General features: G+C 36.4%; 1 pseudogene; it reads left to right on the top strand.

The window, feature by feature from the left end:
• The first annotated feature begins 188 nt into the window (after window positions 1–188).
• LOC122719346 lies at window positions 189–6617 on the top strand (annotated as a pseudogene).
• The last annotated feature ends 8452 nt before the right edge of the window (window positions 6618–15069 follow it).

Genomic DNA, 15069 nt, shown 5'->3' with positions numbered 1-15069 from the left:
TTTTTTTTTTTTTTTTTTTTATACGCTGTTTCGCGCTCGCCTTGGAACAACATGTTTGCTCACAGGCTTACACGTCGGCCGTTTTTACGCGTGTCCAATTTCTACTACGGCCTCCACCCGTCGAATCCGATACAGGAAACCTTTTAGAACGCGATAAACGTGTCTACGAAAAATACCTAACTGGGAAAATGTATATAGAGGATGAGGTTCAGATGATTCGATTTTCATCCTTTCCTTCGTTTTTTCCTTCAAAAATCGATAAAAAATGGTTTCAGAGAAGGGGGAATTTCTTCCGTGTAATATTTTCTAAAAATAAAAAATATATTAACATATTTGCATATCCAAAAATCGTTAGTTTTTAGGAGATATTTTAACTTGTCCGTAAAATTATACGAAAATATGTTGCTCTGTATATTTTTTGGAAATATTTTGTTACTAGTTTTTTTTTTTTGTAATTATTAATGATTCATTGACCAATTGATACAACTTGATACTCTTCACTTTAAAAAAAAAGAAAGTTTAACCTTCTTGTATTCAAAAAATAGTTTGCTTCGCATATTTCTTTCATATGGTAAGTTTTAATGAGCTTCAAGTTAAAATATCTCCGAAATTAATGATTTTTGGACGTACTTTTTTTTTATAAAATAGAATATCAAATTGTGCCATTCCATCTATATATATGAAAAAAAAGAAAAAATCATAAATTTCATCGGAACATGAAACCATTCAATTCTATCTGAAAAATTTTTTTGCCATCGATAATAACACGAATTAAAGCGAGATGGTAATATCTGACGAACGTATATGCATATGCATATATAATATAGAAACGCCGTGGCGAACATTTTTTACGTCTGAACGCTCGTATTGAATTTATATACAGTTTACTGGGACGCATCAATGAAATAGAGTCGAAGGGAAGGAGATGTCGAGCGAGCAGATTTGTGATTTTTCCAGAAACGTTTATATATATATATATAATAATATGCACAAGGAAGATTCGTGAGGTCGAATGAATCGAAATTCAGATTGTGGAATCGAGTGTAAATATCTAGGATTAGATATTTTAATATTAAATATATTGAGCTATATCCCAATCTTGAATTTGTCGATCTTTTGATAATTATATCGGAATAAATATTATCAAAATCCACATTATGAAAACGATATTTGCTAAAAATGGTAGCGAGCATTAAAATTTTATACCATACTATGATATACAAAATGAGAAAAATATAAGTAAAATTTCTTATTAACAAAACGAAAGTGCAAATGCAAATATTGATATAAATAATAGCGAAAAGAATAATTGAAATCGAGTATTTCAATCCAGTGAATATTCAATGAATAAAAAATTCAAAAAATAAACAAGAAAACGATTATAATATCGAAAGTGACAATGCTTTAATGTATTCAACTTTTCAATGTTTAACTTTTACATACGTACGAAGAAATATATCACTCTGGATGAGTGTGAATTACAGATTATTAATTTATACACGTTTCTATATATCGCGTGCCTGCATTATTATTCGAATATACTTTAACGTATAATAACGTTCGTTAATTTCGGTTGACTTGCCGTATATTAATCTGGTACATATTAATGTACATGTACCAAAGTATTATCCTGTATACACCTTGTTTCGTTGATATAATGTTTTCAATCTGGCCACGTATTAATGCGTATAATTATAACGCGCGACACATCTCCACATGCGAATGTGTGTTCGCAATGGAAATTAATATACATATATCTTTGTTAATTTTAATTATCTTATCATTCATGTATCTAATTGAAACGTGATGTATACACCTGTATCCATATATAATTTACCATGTATACGTATACGAGATATGTATACATGCACTTTAATTAAAATATTCATCTGGTATATATTAATTTGCATTCAATGTGTAATGAATATCAGTGAAAAGGGACGCGATAAATACATGTATATTCATATTTTTATTGATATATTGATATATAATATCAATATTAAAATATCGAGTAATTAACCGATTAATTATATTTATATATAAAACTATTTGTATAAAACTTGGTGCAAAAGAGTGTATTATTGCTTCGCTATTTCCAAAAAAAAAAAAAAAAAAAGAAATTGTTACACAGTTTCAAATAAGAGACAGATCGGGAAAATTGTAGCACGCAAGATAAAGCTACTCGATATTGGGAGAAAACTTAAAACTCGATTCAAGGACTTCCATTCAAATAACTAACTCGAGTATGCGCATTTCGAGCATTGCACATTTTCTCTATTTCTCTCTCTCTCTCTCTCTCTGTCTCTCTTTTTCTCCTTGAACTTTCTTTCACTCGGATCCAAGCAAACTGCGCAGAAATTTGAGAGAGAAAAATTGAATCCATTCGAAAGCTTAAACTTGTCATCCACTCTTCTTTCATACAATATATATATATATCGCAAGAAATATACAAATATACGCATATTCACGAATAGAAAACGATTAAACGAAACTGTAAGGCTGTAATTTAAAACGAACGAAGGCCAAAGTGGAACGAATTCTTTTCTTTCAGCGGGCAAATCAGACGAAAGAGAGAGAGAGAGAGAGAGAGAGAGAGAGAGAGAGAAGAAGAAGAAGAAGAAGTTTCATTTCGCGCGCCCCTTCTCGTGTATCTCATTATATTTTAGCAGATAAGTGATAACGTCTCGCGAAAAGTTGAATTCCTCGAAACTTCCATTGTAACAAGTATCTGTACGCCTTGTCCGAATGTGACGACAGTTGGAGGGATACGAAGAAGGGGTGACGTCAGGTGGGAGAAATTGCGGCACGGCCAATTTGCGAACATTATCCGAACGAAGACGTTTGGCAAAGGGAAGGAAGGACATTCTTTCGAATTACACTTACTGCCGCCGTTGTCGGCTGCCAGCAGCATGAAATTACATTATCACGGAATTGCACGGTCCCGGGACGAGAAGTGTTGCCGAGGCGTACGAATTCATTTGCTTGTGTGCATCCTCTCGATAAGGGGAGAAACGATATATCAAAACGAGAAAGGAAAATGGAGGGGGTGGATACAATTGGGTGAAAGAGAAGAAGAAATTTGTCGAATTCATTTGCTCGTGTATCTTCGTTCGAAAAGAAAGGAAAACGAGAGATAATTGGAGGAATTATTGGTAAAAAAGGAAGAGAAAAGAGAAATTTGTCGAATTCATTTTGCTTCGTGTACGTTCTATATAGAAACGAAAAATTAAAAAGGAAGAGGAGAAAAGAAGAGAAAATTTTCGAATTCGTTTGCTCTTTGACAAGGCGAGAAACGAAACGAAAAGAAAACAAAAAACGATTGAAGGAATTAAAAAGGAGAGAAAAGAAAAAGAAATTTGTCGAATTCAAGAGTATTCCCGATAAGGAGAGATAATCAAAAAAGGAAAGGAACGACGATACAAATGGAAAGAAAGAGAGAGGAGACAAGAGAAGAGAAACTTTTGTACGCGCGAGAGGTGGCCGCTATTCTATTGAAAACACGACTGTTAAAAAATTTAGACAGACCCAGAAAGAGCTTAGAGAACTCGTCCCTTCTGCAGGGCACGGCCAACCCCTGTCTTCGACAGCTGTCGCGTAAACGTCGACTTTGAAATAGTGGCGGCTTTAGTCAACGACGGGAAGAAGTGCACGCGGGGGCGAAATTCTTGAAGTTCGACTTTAATGGCGGTGGCCCCATTTCGAAATAGACCGTCTATTAGCGAGGCCTTAATATTTCAAGGGTTTTACGGAATTTTTAAAGAAGTGGTTTAACCTCGGTAAAACATCGACACCTAACGTTACGCGAGTATTACCACGTGCCAACCAGAAACCTGGCTGCGCGTATACGGCGAAAGGCTAAATGAATTTCGTTTTAATGGGGCTCGACTCGAATTTTTCTCTCATTTGCGTTCAAATGAGAAATTCTTAGATACGAGTGGAATAACCGAATGTTTATAATTCTTTGACAAGTGCTCCAATCTTTCGAGTGAAATGATTATGATTGGACAGGGACACGTGTTTGTTGTGATAAGTGAGCGATCTATGATTAGATAGATTAGACGATGTAAAATTTATAGCGATACATTTTATATTACGTTTGAGACTCGAGATCGATTTAAAATAAATAATAAAGTTAATTGAATAAAAAAATTCTCACGGTATTTTACACTCTGTTTAAGTTAAACAAAGTTTCTTTTTATTAATTTCATAAAATCAAATTTAACGAAAATAATAATTAAATATATTATAAATGGAAAATCGAAAACACGATTGTAAAGAAAATAATGATTGTAATTCATATATCGTGTATTTGCACGTGTGTGTACGAATATAAATATCCTTCTTTGATTGCGTTTCGAGATTCCATAAGCTTTCGTACACACGAGAAAGACAGAATCTTGACAAATCGGCTATTGGATGCATGCGCATATGTACGTAGGTAAGCAAACCTTTAAGAGCGCTCTCCACTTTTATGGCAAGCTCTTAAGAGTACATAAACAGAGAAATCATTCTTGTTACAGCCAGTGTTCACCACGTATGCATGTCCGTATTAAAATCTCTCTGCCTTTCCTCGTAAAAATAAAATCTCACTATGATCGAATGGAATCGTTTATAAATGCATACATTAAACGTGAAACGATTAAAACGAAATAGAGAGAAATACAGATTATATAAATAAAGGAAAGAATTGGTGCGTGTTGAACGATGAATAAAAGTTTTAATAAGCTCGAAAAATATTTTTAAAATTATTGTAAATAAATTTTTGCTGAAATAATCATGTGTCGCGTATGTTTGAGGTTCGTTGAGAAAAATAAAAAAACGATAAGTTCTATCGAAATCTAAAATCTATCGAATTTAAAAGAAAAAAAAGAAGAATTATGTTATTTATAATTTTTAAAATATTAATTTTTCTTTTCTATGTTCAACAAGATTATTTTAAAAATTATAAATTTATATATATATATCTTTCATTATCTTTACGGATAATATATATATATATTAAAGTAAACTGTTTTATGTTACTCTTTCAACATTTTTTTCAACTTTCTCTCGTTTAATAAACGTTTCCTCCTCCAGCATATCTCTTTTTCTATAGGAAAATAAAAAGAGACCAGACTCGTTTGATATGATTTAATATCTTCCCGATATTCTCGCTGGAACAAACGAATCTTTAATTTGAATCATTCTCTCGACTGCAACGGCATCGATATTAATATAATTCAGACACCGAGTGGAACACGGTTCGAAAGCTATACTATTTGATCGCGCAAAACCTATAATTTTGAATATTCCGAATCGTTAAAATCCTTTTAATCGAATATTATTTATTTAACGTAGACGGTTTAAATAAAGTAGAATATTTTATATTCGAAGCTGAAATCAAATAATCTTAAATATTTAAAATTATTCGAACAATTTGACGCGTCAACTTTTTCCAATTTAACGTTAAACAAAAACAAAAAAATAAAGAAAAAAGAGAGAGAGAGAGAAAGTAAACTGCATCTCATACATCTCATACATAATTTTTAATCTAATTTGTAACAAACAAAAAATCTCAAAACAATAAAAAATTTCGGACGCATCGGTGAAATAATTCTCTTTTCTAAAACTTTTTCTAAAACTTCCTTAAAAAAAAAAAAAAAAAAAAAGAAAAAAAATCAATCAATCAAGAAGTATAATAATTCTCAACAACCCTCAAATCTTCTTCCACTATGAATATATGACAGTTTCGCGCAGCGTTGAATTTCGATTTCGAGGCGCTGCATACCGCATCCATCGACTGCATCAAACAGAGGTTCCACGTTCCCAATAGGTGACACTTTTCCCCGCTACAAATCGGCGAGCACGTACCAAGGAGACCGAATTTTCGAACGCGAATCAATATGGCATGCATCCGTAAAGTAGGACATACTTCTCGATGCATTTCTCCCCTGTGTTCCAGCTACGATAAACATACCGATCTGGCCAAATCGACGACGCTCGACACGAGACGATACCAACCAACCAACCAATACACCGATCGAAACGGCCAGGAAGATCCACGACGGTCGAATTTATTCGAACGACGTTTGTCACTTGGACTCGATCGATCGCTGGCTTAAGGTAAAACCTTCCTTCTCCTCACGGCGGGAGGCAGAGGAAGGGCATGCTCGGTTGATGCTCGACCAGATTTATAGCGTTATCGAGCACAGAGGTTTTCCAAGCGCCAACGATGCTTTTCCAACCAAAGACGTCGATCTGTAACCGCTATTCCCCTCGTTCGGGACCCTTATCCTGATTCCTCTTATATCCCACTTTACCCGACTGCGGATCTCCTCGTCATCGGGATGCATCGAGGAGAGGGGGAGGGGGTTCACGATTTTCACGCCGACATCGATTTTCTCATAAGTGTTCGGTGAAACTGATACTCGAGCTCCCCCGAGAGTATATCCAACCCCCTTGAATCTCTTAAAAAGCACTTCCTACCTGACCGATCTTCTCCCACTTGTCCTTGGAACGGGACAACCCCTCTTACGGAGGACCTCGAATGTCGTGGTAGTTCGGGGTCTTTTCTGGTCGATACGTCGATTTGAGAAAGTGGTGATAGTAATTTAATCGGGGAGGGAAATTTAAATTGATTACGTGTGAATGAAAATTTTTAAAGATTTGTTGAAATTGTTGTCTCGTGATATTTGTGAGAGATGTACGCGTGAAGTTTTTTTTTTTTGTGATACTTACAAACGAATGGATATTGCCATTTTGGAAATTTCCGAAACGAATATATTTTTTTCCATCATCGTTTTAATAAATCACTGAGAGATGAATGTTTATTATACTTGCAGCAAGATTTTTGACACCGATTAAATTTTATCGCGAATATCCACTCGTTTAGATATCACAATATTATTCATAATTAATTACGTGTTCTAAATAAATTTTCGCAATGGAATAATTAGAAACGTGGATATCCAAAATGGGAACATATTGAAATCAGTCGTTTACATGTATTATCTAATTATTCTATTGCGTAGATATAATATCAAACAATAACGTTAAACAAGCAATTCATAATTTTAGATTTAAATAAATTTGTAGAACTCGATATGATTTGTACGGATGGATATTGAATTGCAACGTAAAATTACGTTTAATCCAATAAATCGGATAAAAGTTGAGATTCATTGGATATGATATATTTGACGTTTTAACCTGACTAATAATAATCACTGTAGTAAGGATTTACGGGTTGAAACCGATAAGAAAAGTTTATCGAGTCCAGTTCATTAACGTTGTTTCAGGAGAACAATCTTTCTTATCTTCTTTTCGTAGCGGTATTGAAGTAATACAGTTTCAAGCTGGTCGGATCTTAATCACATTGGAATTTCTCGTAAACGAAGACAATAAAGTTCGTAATTTTAAACAATCTTCCTGTTTCTTTCGATAAGTAAAAAAAAGATATAAAATTTCATCCCGCTTCATCAGAGATAAACTTTTACTTAAGGGAATAAAATTTTAAACATTTCTGTTCTGTATCCGAATGGTTATCTTTTAAAACTTCTATGCATTAATATCGATTCACTGATAATTAGAAATTAAAAACTTGCAAAGATAAATATCGATGTCTTCTACATCTTATACAAATATAAGAATAATATTAAAACAGTGTACATAAAAATCTGAAATCATATTAAACGAAGTATATAAAACTAATTTTAAGAATTATAAATAATTCATCCTATCTTCCTAATCGATTTCGCTACAGAAATAAAACGTAAAAGAACCAAAGATTAAAAATAAAAGAAGATCCCGAAAGAGAATGAAATTATTAATTTCAAAATATCCGAATTTCCAATTTGTCCTCTCTGAACAAATCAATTTTTATCTTGGATTTATATCTTGGATTAAAAAATCTTGCATTAATTATATTTCCATATATATATAATATAAAATTATATTTTAACGAAAACATCGAGAGATTGAAATTATCTCGAAATAAATATTCAATCCATAATTATTTAAAGGAAATGCTTTTGTCGAGTAGCAAGTATAAATCTTTGATTAAGAATCGAACTAAACGTGTCAACAAGCGATGCTCGAAAACTCGATGCAACAACGTCGAGTTCATGATTCCCAAGACATGCGAAACAAACTATTTTGCAGACTCGAGATAAATCTCTCTCTAACCTCTGATATTTTGTTACAGGAAATTTCCGAGTTTGCTTGATTTTGAGTTTACATCTATATAACGAGATCTCTGTCCGTTTGAATCATCTTGGTAAATATTTCACGTCGTAATTCGAAAGAAAATTTTCTCTAAAGTAACCGAAAATCGAGAGATCGATGATTACCGATTGAGAACGCCAATCTCGCTTCATCAACAATTGACATCATTTTTATCCCCCAGCACATTTTTAATAGAACGGATTCTCTCGAGTCTTTCGATCCGAATCCCTGCGGGAATAGAATCTCTATTCTTTCTTTCTCCTTTTTCTCTCGATTCATTTATAGGTTTTATATTTCGCTTCATAAACTCGTACTCGATTCCTTTGACGATATGGACATTTTTCTTATATAATTAAATAAATTGAGCAATCGATTCTTTTTTTTTTTTATTAACTTTTTACGTTTTTCGCTAATAATATATAAATATATTACGAGGAAATGATTAAAATTGAAACGAAGCAAAGATAGATATAATTAAATTTCCGCCTGAATAAAATAAAATATTAGTTCCTCTAAAAATAACTTTATGTTTTTATTAATATAAGAAAGTATGTTTTATCGATGAAGATGATATATCAATTACAGAAAGTTACTGTAATTGATAGAAGAAACCAGACTTCCGTTAAAATTTATCGATTAATTTTTAAAAACGCTCTTCATCATTCATATAAATTAGAACTATCTACCGATCTCATAAAACTATCGATCGATTACAATTTTCTAACGTGACGATACTTGTACAAAAAGCAACATTTTAGAAAATTCATATCCGAATTCCCTCTGAATCTAGAAACAAAATAAAACTTTGACGATTATTAATTAATTCACAAAATATTGATAAAATATTTTCCTCGTTCACTTCGATTAAACGAAAATTCGAAATTATTCGATTTCCGTTTCATCCTCCGTTTCATTCTACTTCAAGATAAAACATTGAAGAGAGAGAGAGAGAAAGAGAAAGAGAAAACAATTCACCATTCCTCAATACAAAACGTACACGCATTCGTTTTTTGCAATCAATCCGAGGCATCGGGGGTTGATCCCCGGATTGACCTCCTTCCATATTCAACTTATATTTCCTTACGAGAGATCCCGTTTAATTGGACAAATACTATCTCGGTCGAATACCGACGCGGATAGCATTTCCCTTCGGCTCACCATTGTCGACCAACCGACGGGCCTCCCCTTTTTTCAATTACCTTCCGGGGCTTCACGAGTCGGATAACATTTCAAACACTGATCACTTCCCCCTTACCGTTATCAATTACGTCCCTCCTTCGGGGAATACCCTCAACTGGCTCAACTCCTTCCTCGAGGTTCCTTAAGTTTATTATACCATAAGGCACCCCCTCCCCTTCCTCCCCGTGAAACATCTCTTGGAACGAATCGCGCGACGCGTCGTTCTCTACCCTGGCGGGAACAACAATTACGAGTGGGGCCAACAACGTTTCTGGACAATTTAGAGGGGAATGAAGAAACTGGTATTAGCGGAGCGGATATATCGCGGCGATAATGCAGTCGTATCGTGGTAAAACGTCGTGGTATTGCGATAATATGGGGTGGCGCGGTAATCGGGAAAAACGTGACGTTTTGGTGTACGTGTGAATTGATCGCAAAATTTTCAGGATAATCCCCGAAATTATTATTGAAAATTTGTGAAACCGCGTTCGAGAGGAGGATTGATGATCTCGAAACGAATTACGAATTTATGGAATTTACGGAATTTAGGATCGTCGACGATGTTGGGTCGAGTGCGTTATATACAGACACGATTGGTAATTTGAAAGGGTGTGTTGGAATGATTTATAAAAATCTGTCAATCGTATCCATCGAATATTTTCTGTCATTTCTTTCTTTTTTTTTTTTTTTTTTTTTTCGGAATGCACATGAATATTCTCGCACGCCCTGCACAACAAATTTTATCGTTTGGTACATTTGCCAGTTTTTTCACGTACACGGATATATCATCCCCCTTCGTATAATATGTAATATATAATATTATGTAATATTATGATGTAGCTTGTGTACAATCGGCCGGAAAAATTCTCGCGCGACCCATAAAAAAAAGAAAGGTCGTTTTTATTAAAATAAAGTGGCGCGAAATTTCACCAAATATGTTATTGCGTTTTTCTAAGCCAAGATTAAGAAACGCGTATGTTATTCTCGTATAATATTTGAATATTTCTAAAATCTATCATACTTTGCATGACAACCACAGATTACCATATTGGATCAATATCAAACGAATAATTCCTAGCTCAATTCGATCCACGATAAAATTGATCCAATTCCACGAAAACAGAAAAAACAGAATGAAAGAAAAAGAAAAATAATGTTGCACGTTTTTACAAAAATTTTCGACGAGGAGAAAAAGAAAGGAGAGATCTCTTTTCTTTTCGAGAAAGTCAAACACGCGAGAGGATCCCGGAAGCGGACGATCCGATGACGAGCGGGTTGGCGACGATTTAATTTAACCGGCGGAAGGGGGAGGGGGATTAAAAGTTGGGCCCAAAGTTTGATAATTAATTCGTCGAGACGAGACGAGGTCGGTCCTCCTTCGAAAATTCGAAGGATCCGACAGCCGATTCGCCCTTCCTCGCCGTCTTCCTCCTCTACGCCTCTTTTCCTCGCGGACCATCGGCGAGGAGTTCGTTCGCGGAGTTCAACCAGGGTTCGCTATCGACCTGACGGGCCAACCCCGGCGTCTGCGTCGATGTCTACGTCGCGCAGACGCCCCGACACGGGCCGGCTTCCCTCCAATCGATTTCAGATTTTCCAGCATAACGAGGCCGACTGCTGCCCAAAAATTCCTCTACGCGCACCTTCCTTCTCTGTCCCGTCTCCTCTCCCGTCCCCGCCAACGTCCTTTTCACCCCTTCGTTTCTTGCTCCTTCGTGCCCCGCTCGTGCCCCATCTCCACCCCCTCTGCTACGTGGCCCCTGACGATCGATTTTCGATACGGATAATTGTGGATCCAACGTCCACCGAGGGTGGCTCTATTGAAAGTTTCGTTTTCCTCTCGTCCTCCCCTTTTTCTCCTCTCCTCTCCTCTCTTCTTTCTCCCCTCCGACTTTCTTTCTCCTCTCTCTATCTCTCTTCGTTGTCACGCTCGCGGATTGTTCGCGTATAATCCTCGAGCCTCGATTCTTTGACGAGAGTCTGATTCCTCGGGGGAAGGAATGCTCTTTTCTTCGATTGATTTTCGCCAAAGTTTGCCCCCGATTTTTACCTTCGGGCGTTGTTCCCAAAGAGGTGGCTAAAAAAGCGAATTGTTCCCCGATCCGAAGAGAAATCGAGAATGAGAGAGAGAGAGAGATTGAATTTCAAATAGTTAGTCCCCATTGATTAATTATCGGGATTACTTTTTCCTTTCCATAATTAGCTTGTCGATCGAGATTCGACGATTCAAAAACTTTTGAAAAAAATATTTCAATCGTGGCTAACGAAGGTGAGAAACAAATACACATCGGATATATATATAAAACGATGGAAAGATGGTGTGGAAATCTAGACGAAATAAAAAAAGGCAGAGGGGTGATCGGAGAAATCTCTTCGATTGTCCCTTCGCGCCGCGCCATGTGTGTCCCTCGTTCCCCGTTTCGAGAGGTTAGTGGAAACGTCCCGATTATGGTCGGACGTGTCCCGCATATATTTCCGCGTCTTTCGACGGCGAAAGCGATCACCTCTCTTTTTTCACCCCTGTCGCGGATCATGACACGTCCCACCTCGTACGATGACGGAGGTAGAAAACGTTTTGAAAACGTTTGCCACGGGACCTCTCCCGGAAACTGTCCGATACTCGGCTGAATTTGTAACGCAAGACGGCCACGGTGAACGATGGAACGCTCTGTGAACGCTCGTCGGTCGGAAACGTCGGATCGGTCATCGATCATGACCGATTTGTCTTGGATTTCTATCCACCGAGTTGTTACAGCAATGGATTTTTATTCCTTGGCAAATTTTTCTTCTAGTTTCTTGTATCTGGTTGCGCGTATTTTTTAACGCATTATTTATTTGAGTAACATTTATGAGATTGTACAACGACGCGTTTTCTCTCAGAAGTAAGGACGTAAATATAAGATCCCCTTGTGAGAGATTTTATTGCGAAAATGTTTTTAAAATTATATGTATATAGAAAATGAGCTTCGAAATACAATAAATTCTTTATGAATATCATTTACGATTCGAACAATATCCACGTTCAATCCCAATTGATTCGCAGTTAATGAGACTATATTTATCGAGCTATAAATAATATTCTCGTATCTTTGATCAATTTTTTTCACTACAATTCCTTTATTTGGCGTGACATTTTAATTTTCGTATACACTTGTATACACGTAGCGATCAATAAATATTATCTTTTACTCCTTGTGTACCTTACATGGACGTGTGTTACATTCCAGGAATTCACGTACGCGTGAATACTCTATATACATACGTACATGCACCGTCGGTTTAAACGTAACATTCTTTCTCCCTTTCTTCCCTCCTTCTCCTTTTTCCATTTCTCGACAAATCGACAGAGTTTTCATAGAGACACACGTTTCTGCGTGTTCCGCCAATTTTTCCACCGAGCATCGTCCCGATAGCGCAGCCGAGACTCGTGTAAATATTAAAAAGCCCTTCGACTCGGCCGATAACAAACATCACGCTAGAATTTTAATTTTCAATATTGCCCCGGAATTTCAGATTCAGCCATCCCCCGTACATCCTCCCTCCCCCTCTTTTCGAACATCATATCTCACCTATCCCCGCTCCCACGTTCTTTATTTTTCCATCCAAGGATATTATACATTACATTATATACGATAATCCTTCTCCTCTCCTTCTCTCTCGAGGAGGAGGAAACAACAACGCTTAACTCGAATAGAAATTCTGATTGCGATCAATCAGCCTCCGCCGCTTCAAATCTTCCGCCGCCGTTTCGGAGGAACAATAAAGCTGACGTCCGCCAAATGCGTCTCTGACCTCCTTTGTGGCAGGATATACCTCCATCATTGTTTTCCACCAGGAAATCCCTCCCTCCACTCGTCTGTTTCGCTCTGTTGCACGCACCGTTCGAACCTCGTTACACGTACTCGACTCGTTTCCTCGTTTATGGATCGAGAGTATGCCATACGATCGAATCTTCATCGAAGGGCCGAGTTTTTGTCTCTCTCTCTCTCTCACTCTCTTTTCTTTGTCCATCTTCGAAAGAAGAGAAGGAGGAGGGGAGGGTTTAGCCAGGAATATACTATACTTCTCCAAATCAACGATTAATTTTTATCGACTCCCTGGAGACGGATATGGGGGAAGAAAGAAGAGGAGGAGGATGGAAATTTCAATTGGATTCGATTAGTGGCGAGATGGATGGATGGACGGAGGGAAGGATCGTGACTGTGGCTCGAATTCTCGAGTGACCAACCTCTTCTTCTGGATAGAGCAAGATTTCGATGGTCGTACGATACCAGCTATTTGAATTTTCCCTTATAGCGTATATAGATAGGATAGATTGGCCGAAGAGTGATCTGAGTCGAAGAAGGTTTCTCAACTCTGTTTCAGGGAGAGAGAACTTCATGGAGGGAGAGTATTTATGGCGAATAAAAGTTTCGAGAAAACTTTGTTCTAATTGATCATGATCGTTTTTAAATATATAACCAATCGCTATAAAATTCAATTTTTGTTCATATGATGTTCTTTGAACTTGATGGAATTCTTTTTTCAAGGTTGTAAATAGTTGTAAGTTTTCAATATTAATTATTTTAATTATCTTGGACAAAATTAATTGATTCTTCTAGATATATTTAATTCTCATAATACTGTTTCAATTATTCTGTTTTCATTGTACCAATAAACTAATAAAATAATAATTTTTAAAAAATGTAGATACACACGAGGTGGTAAATCATCGCAACTATCGCCACAGTTTTTAGGGCAATTAAAATCGTTTTTTTTTTTTTTTTTTTTGAAGAACCTCGTCGATCGTTCATTTCGATGCTTCCCTCGTAGAAGTCCTCGAGCAATTCAATTTGATCAAATTAGAGGCCACTTTGAGCGCAAAGACGCGAGCCACGAGTTTCTGTTTGACTTCTATTTAAACCCTTGGAGAGTTCGTCCACCCTTTGACCATTAACATGGCCGCAGCATATCCTTTTAATAATCCAAATATATATATATAATTCTCCTCTTCGTTTGATACAGGGACGGTTAACGTTAAATACCAGATTCGCAAGGACGGAGAACAGGGTCGGGGTTGAATATTTCGAGTAACGCTTATTCACCGAATAATAAGCTTATTCACCGAAACGAATGCTTTCTGGCTGAATAATTGGGGCTGACCTATTTCAAAGGGCTCGCTAATTACGTAAAGATATTATCTTATTCGCGGGGTACCAAGTAAATACCAACCCCTCCTCGCCTCATTCCCTTCCAACTTTCCACTTGCTTTATTTCCTTCCAGTCGAATCTTCGAATCTCACGTACGCGTTCATTTTCCTTGGTAACCTTTATAATCTTTCGCGAGGGGTGGTTCCACGTTGATAGAAGGCCAATTTATCGAGTTCGGATTTTTCGATCATAGTGATTCAGATATCAGACATTTACGTTAATTCGATTGCAATCGAACGATTGCGCGAGAGGGAGAAAATGATCGAATTTTTATTATCGAGATATCATCGAGGAATGGAAAAAAAAATCGAGAGATAATATTGATCTAAATAAAATAAAAAAAGGAAAAGAAAAATATATGGAAGAAATTGTTCGATCATCCGAATTGTTTCAATATCCCGTTTGGATATTTGAACAGTTTGTAAATCGAAGGTTACCTGTTTTAAATTTTAAATAATTCCGGACAGGTTTCTTCTTCCTTCGATCAATCCTGTTCCT

Source organism: Apis laboriosa, unplaced genomic scaffold (assembly GCF_014066325.1).
Source record: "Apis laboriosa isolate Shangri-la unplaced genomic scaffold, ASM1406632v1 scaffold74_cov149, whole genome shotgun sequence".
Taxonomy (NCBI): Eukaryota; Metazoa; Arthropoda; class Insecta; order Hymenoptera; family Apidae; genus Apis; species Apis laboriosa.
Note: the sequence above shows the minus strand (reverse complement) of the source record. Positions and strands in the feature narration are given on the sequence as shown.